Source organism: Martes martes (assembly GCF_963455335.1).
Source record: "Martes martes genome assembly, chromosome: 9".
NCBI lineage: Eukaryota > Metazoa > Chordata > Mammalia > Carnivora > Mustelidae > Martes > Martes martes.
The window spans coordinates 7,023,098-7,029,291 of NC_137896.1; positions in this window are offsets into that span (position 1 = coordinate 7,023,098).

A 6,194-nucleotide genomic window follows, 5' to 3' on the forward strand; every position below is an offset into this window, starting at 1 on the left:
AATGCAGAGAAAAACGGAGAATAGTAAATGCAAATGTGTGGTGGGAGAGTGGGTGGGCAGCCATTTCGGGACAGGGATGTTTTAGGTAAATGCAGAGTGCAGGTCACAGGGGGCCAAGGGTGAAGCAGCTCATTGTGCTAGGGGCAGATCTGCAGATATCTCTTCTCTACCCCTCTCTCATAAAACAATTCCCGTTCCTTGAAATAAGAGTAATATTTAATTCATTTTCGCATCTCTGCATCTTGTAGAGCCTGATAAGTAGTTGTTTAGGAAATGTTTGGTGAAGAAAAGAAGGCAAAAGGAGAGCAAGGTAGTTCTAGTTCAGGGATCAGTTCCATCCTGGGAACCTTGGACTAGCGTAATTGAAACTGGCAATACATTTCCACAGACTGGATCTTTTTCACCACCTCTCGACTTTTGTGTTCCAGCCCAGTCTCCACTGGGAGCAAGTACACCGCTGAAATGCCAAACCACAATTTGTACATCACCATGAAGCCAGGATGCAGAAAGGGCTGGAAAGGAAGTCAAATGGTGGGATACCACCACATAGGCATGGGTAGCCAACTCAGAAGTGGTAGAGACAGCCTGAGAGCAAATGGCTATCTCAGAGGGCGATTTTCACTTCAGGAGTCCCAGGGGAGCCGTTTCCATTGATTTATGCAGTTGAATGAGTGGTCATTCGAGTGAGTGAGCAGGATGGCACGAAGCCCATGGGAAACGAGGAGGTTGAAGAACAGGGGGGTGTGGCAGATGTCAAAGAAGGCTCCCCAGCACTGGCACCAAAATTCTGCAGTTCTGATCCACCTGAATCACCCATGTGAGGTCAAGGGGACACGGCATGCCTTCTCTTAGCACTCCTCTGGCGAAAACCCCACAATGGCTTCCCACGGGCCTTAAAATCTAAAACTAATATGGCTGCATATCTCTCCAGAGTCTCCAGCAATCCCCATGCCCACCTCTTTACAGCCACTCCAGTTCCAGAATGGCATGCATCCATTCCTCAAGCCCCTAGTAGCTCGGTCCTGCTCCCCAGAGCCCATGTGTGTGACGTATCTCTACCCATAACACCCGCACTCTCTCCCGGACCCTCTGCTGACAACCTCCACTCACCCTTGGATCTCAGCCTACATGCTCCTCTCTCCAGGAGGTCTCCCCTGTGGCCCCAGTAGACCAGGTATCCCTGGTGCAGAACCCTTCTTATCACCATGACTTCTGAACATTGTAACCAGACTTGTTTGTTCACATGTTTAGAGTTTCTCATCTCCCTTGAATTTTAGTCCTTTGAGGGTAGAGGCAGATCTGTCTTAGCACCTGTATTACAGAGTACTAAAATTTCATGGGGCACAAAAGGCAATCAAGAAAAAAAAAATTGCCCCAAAAGCTTCCTTAGGTAGATGGTAATGAAAACAAAAGAAAACAAAACAGAAGTGTGAGAAACTGTGCGGAAGCACAATGCCTGGACGTAGCTGACCCCTGAAGTCTATAAATATTGAGTGAAAAGAGTCAAGATAGAAGTCGCCAGTTTTGATGTGGGGCATCTTGCCTGGACCTGGAGCAGAAGGAAGGACGGCAAGGCAAGACAGGACCCCTGGGGAATTTGCTGTTGCCTTTCTTAAATGCATATAATTTTCGATGTTGCTTTTTAGAAAAACAAACACTATAAATGGAGCAAAGAGGAAGTGAATTCCCAAATGTATGTAGATTGCTGTGGAGCTCAGGGTTGCAAATGCAGCTGATGCCCAGGAATATATCTGAGGTAACTTTCAGGTTTGGATCTGACCTTGATCTTGCTGGATGCCCACAATGCTCTGCTTTCCTTTCACGATTTCCACACTTAGTATTATTACTTATTTGTCCCACTAGACAGAAACCTTCATGTAAGCAGGGGCCCTGCTAACTGGACAAGATAAAACACACTCGGACAGAGTCTAGCATGTACTAAACCCTCAGTAATCGTTAACCATTATTATTTTTCTAATAGTACTGGCAACAATGTTGTTGGTGTCGCTATTATTAATTCCCTCACACTGTATCGGCACACCAAGCCCAGCATTTAAGCAAGCATTTCATTTATATCTGACAAATAAATGAAATACAATTCAAGCCAGGGAATCCCTTTTTTCTCCGTTTTGACCCTTTCACTTTTTTTGAAAGCCATATCAGACACAACCAAAACATGCAAGCGCTTTCATTTAACATTTTTTAAACCACGGGACACATCCAGGATAGAGTTTTAGCTGGTTTTCACTTGATCTCAAATTATACCGGATAGGTTTATGACTCTTGAAATTAATGCAAAACTTATTATTATTATCTCATTTTTACCCAATGAGCATATTTCTCCCTGAATCACAGACTTCCCACTTAGATGCCGCAGCGGATACAGTCCACACCTGACCCAGCATAATCGTTGCCACTTACTCATGATGAGGCTGTCATCATACAGGCCACCAAATATTAATGAGAAGGGACTCAGGCTTGTGGCTGCCTCAGAGAGCACTCAGGATGGAAAATCAATCTTGGATCCAGCATCAGAGGGAGACAGTACTTCTCAGTGGCGTGCCGTGCCGACTACAGAGCAAAAACCCAGTACCTCTGACTTATCAGAGATGACAAACGAGCTTTGGATGAAATATGTCTGTCAGGTTTCAGAGACTCGACAGTGAGCACCCAACTCTGAAATACGATAATTATCAATCAATGTTAAATGCAATCTGGAATCCCAGAAACAGATTGTCATTTGCAGATTACAGTCGACAGAAGAAATTCATGGGTGTCAGTTGTCTGTGCATGTACACGACGTGGGTGGGTCCTTTCCTTAGAAGATGCGTGGGAGTGCTTCTGATGGAAAGACCGGGCACTGGGACAGAAGAATTCTGCGCCCCCTGCCCTGCCTCCTCATAAAAATCACAACTCCTTCAAATGCTGTCTGTTTGCATGTGTTACAGAGGAAAAACTGAAAAAACAAAACACACACACACACAGTCAGAGCCATTTGCTGAGCATTCACTATGTGTCAAATGCTGCATCAACCTCATTCGCCACATTTCGTCCTTCCGACAGTCCTATGAGGTAGGACCTTCTACCTCTGCTTAGTAGATGGGCAAACGACCACGGTGGGGGAAGACTAAATAGTCTAGCCGCAGATGGCAGACTTGGGCCTGTCTCAAAGCTTATGGTTTCATCACTGCATTATACGGAATCATTGGGGTATCTTCTAGAACAGAAAGCCATTTTTCCATGGTAATAACCAAACACAAAGTAAAGAACATGGTGAGTTACCTGACTGTTACCTGTATCGCTGTATCTCTTTCACTAGCTACCTTCCCCCCTATATTTAGCAAAGTAAGCTAGAACAATTTAAATTTGTTTCATCTTTGCAATTTTATCTTTAATACACTGTCACACACCATTAAATGGTTGCAAAGTTGATAAATGGTCCATTCAGGCCAAGAATACAGCTTGAAATGAGATTGTTTCCTAGAAACACTGGGATCCAAGTGAGACTCCGAGTGGAAACAACAAGCTGATGCAAAGATGCTGAAATTCTGCATCTGGTACAACCATTCTTGGAGGTGACCAGGTGAGGTGTGAGTCCTTTCTGGCTAACACCTGTATCCACCACCTACACTGCCACATTTATAACCAGTAAAAATCCGTAGTACCATTGTTCCCACTCCATTTGGTCCACCCTGGGATAACCTGGTGGGCTTAAAAAAGACAAATGTCTGAACCCCACTCCTAGGAACTTGGACTTGATTGGTCTGAGGTGGGATCTAAGCATCTGCATGTTTTTAAAGTTCCCCTAAGTGATTATCACCTACACCCTCAGTTAATATTACAGACACCAAATGAAATAAAAGGAATAGGGATGAGATTTAAATAATGGCTGAAACAGGAGAAAATAACCTTGCTGCTATCTCTCTGGGGGTTAGGAGAATGTTCTTGATATATTAACCATATACTTTCCCCTAGTATTTCTCTTTTCTCCTTTGTCCTCAATCTCTGTGCCAATTCACAGAAGGAATGCAAGGCAGGAAGGGAGAGTACAAGGAGCCTCCACCGGATTCTCTCTTTTTCAGAAAACTGGGGAGCAAAACTTGCCCATCTCTCTCCAGGAGAAAAATGTCCCAGTACAGACAGAAGGGTCAATATTGGAGGCTGAATAATTTAAGTGTATCCATCTGTAGTATAGACACTTGAGAATAAAATCGTTCAGAGAAAAGAGCCAGGGACTACATTTTGGAAGACGGAAGACTGACCAGCTCCCAAAACATGCGAAGTGTCAAGGGCAGAAGTAGTCTGGGCGTACTTCTTAGGTTACGTCCCAGGAAGGCAGGTTGACTCCAGAGGATGAGAACAATAGCATGTATCTCTAGAAAGGGGATTTTTAAGCAACTTCCTATAAGTATTTTATGCAAACAGTATGGAGTAGAACAATGGAGAGGTTCCATCACCCATGAGGTACTGAAAAGGCAGAGGATCCCTGGCTCTGGAAGGAACTAGGTCATCTCCATGGTTACCTGCATAGATGGCTGATGGATAACTAGATCACCTGGGCAAGGGGCGGGACTCAGCAGAGACTAAGAACAAGATGATGTCTGCCCCTCCTCCCAAGGCCTCAGTTTTTTTTTGTTTGGTTGGGTTGGTTTTTGTTTGTTTGTTTGTTTTTGTTTTTTTTTTGGTAGACCCCATGCCCAGCATGGAACTCAGCACGGGGTTTGAACTCACAACCCTGAGATTGAGACCTGAGCTGAGATCAGGAGTCAGACACTTAACTGACTGAGCCACCCAAGCATCCCTGCCTTGGCATTTTCTAATCCAAATATTAGACACAATCCCAGAAGGAAGTTTAGGAGTCTACAAATTGCCCTATTAGATTTCTGCTACCCAGACAAAATGAGGAATTTAACTAAAAATGAAATTTTAGGAAAAAAAGGATTTAGCTCTGCATCTCTGGACCGATATTGGTACCCACTGTACCTTAACTCCAATGAGCTCGCTGTACTGCCCTCACATTCTCTGGTTCATTCGTCACACCTCTCCAGCTTCAGTGTGTGTCTGCCCTTTTGCCTTCTGGAGCCCCTGTGCCCACTGAAACAGCGAGCCAGGACTATTTTGTCTTCCCAAGGGCAGCCTTGAGCCAACAACGGACTGATGCATGAACATAAAAGCCCAGCATCCTTGCCTGAGGCTAGCATGACCCTCAGATGTGACTCCAGAGTCCCAATCAGGGTCAGGCTGAGTCTGCCCTTCATGGGATTTATTTTCTCCTCCTTTGCTGTCCTGTTTCCCGTACCTCCTTACCCATCTCTCTTGGGAGCACAACCTCCAAATTACTTTCTCATGGAAAGGAGAGGAAGCCATTGTACTGCCCCATGCAAACTCTTTCTCTTTGGGATGCCTCTGTCCTCCTGCCACATTCCCCTTCTGCATGCCAACCTCTTTCTTCATACAAGGCTTTTAATAACGCGATGGGCACCCACCACTCTGCTTTCTTTTGTCTTCAATCCCTGCCTCACACTTTATATTCTAGTGACACCAAACTAGAGTTCCTGAAGGGGCAGACTACATGTCCACATTTCCGCTGTGCTGATTACTCCGCACAGAGTACCTCTCCCTCCCTTGTCTTCCTGGAGGACTCCTACTTCCACCATGATGCAAAACCTTCTCAAAAAAACCTGTCATGAGATTTAAAAATCATCAACCTCAGTCAAAAGAAGAAATCCCTCATTTTACAAAGGTTTAATCCCTGCATCTCTATGCTTTATCTCTGCCTTGTTCATAGTACTACCTGACAGTTAGCGCACCTGATTTTACTGTGTCTACTTGCTTTTGCTACTGGATAGGAAATTCTTTGTTGACAAAAACCGTACTTGTCCCGCACTGTCCTCAGTACATACCAAATAGCCAGTAACACTGCAATGTTAAAATATTTCTCTCTTCAAGAATGTTTTCCATCACCTCCCAACATCACAAAATCCTAACGCTTACCCATAAGTACAACCCCTCACTATGAATAGTTTCCTAAAACATTCAAATATATACAAATGTTTCTTTTCTGCATGAGTTTACAATTCTAGAATTCATGTAATTTATAACACTCATTTTTCCATTTCCCCTGTGCTTTTCCATTCTGCCACCTAACGGTTTTGTAAAATCTAGGTTTATCCCTTCTCTGATGAGGTCAAGGA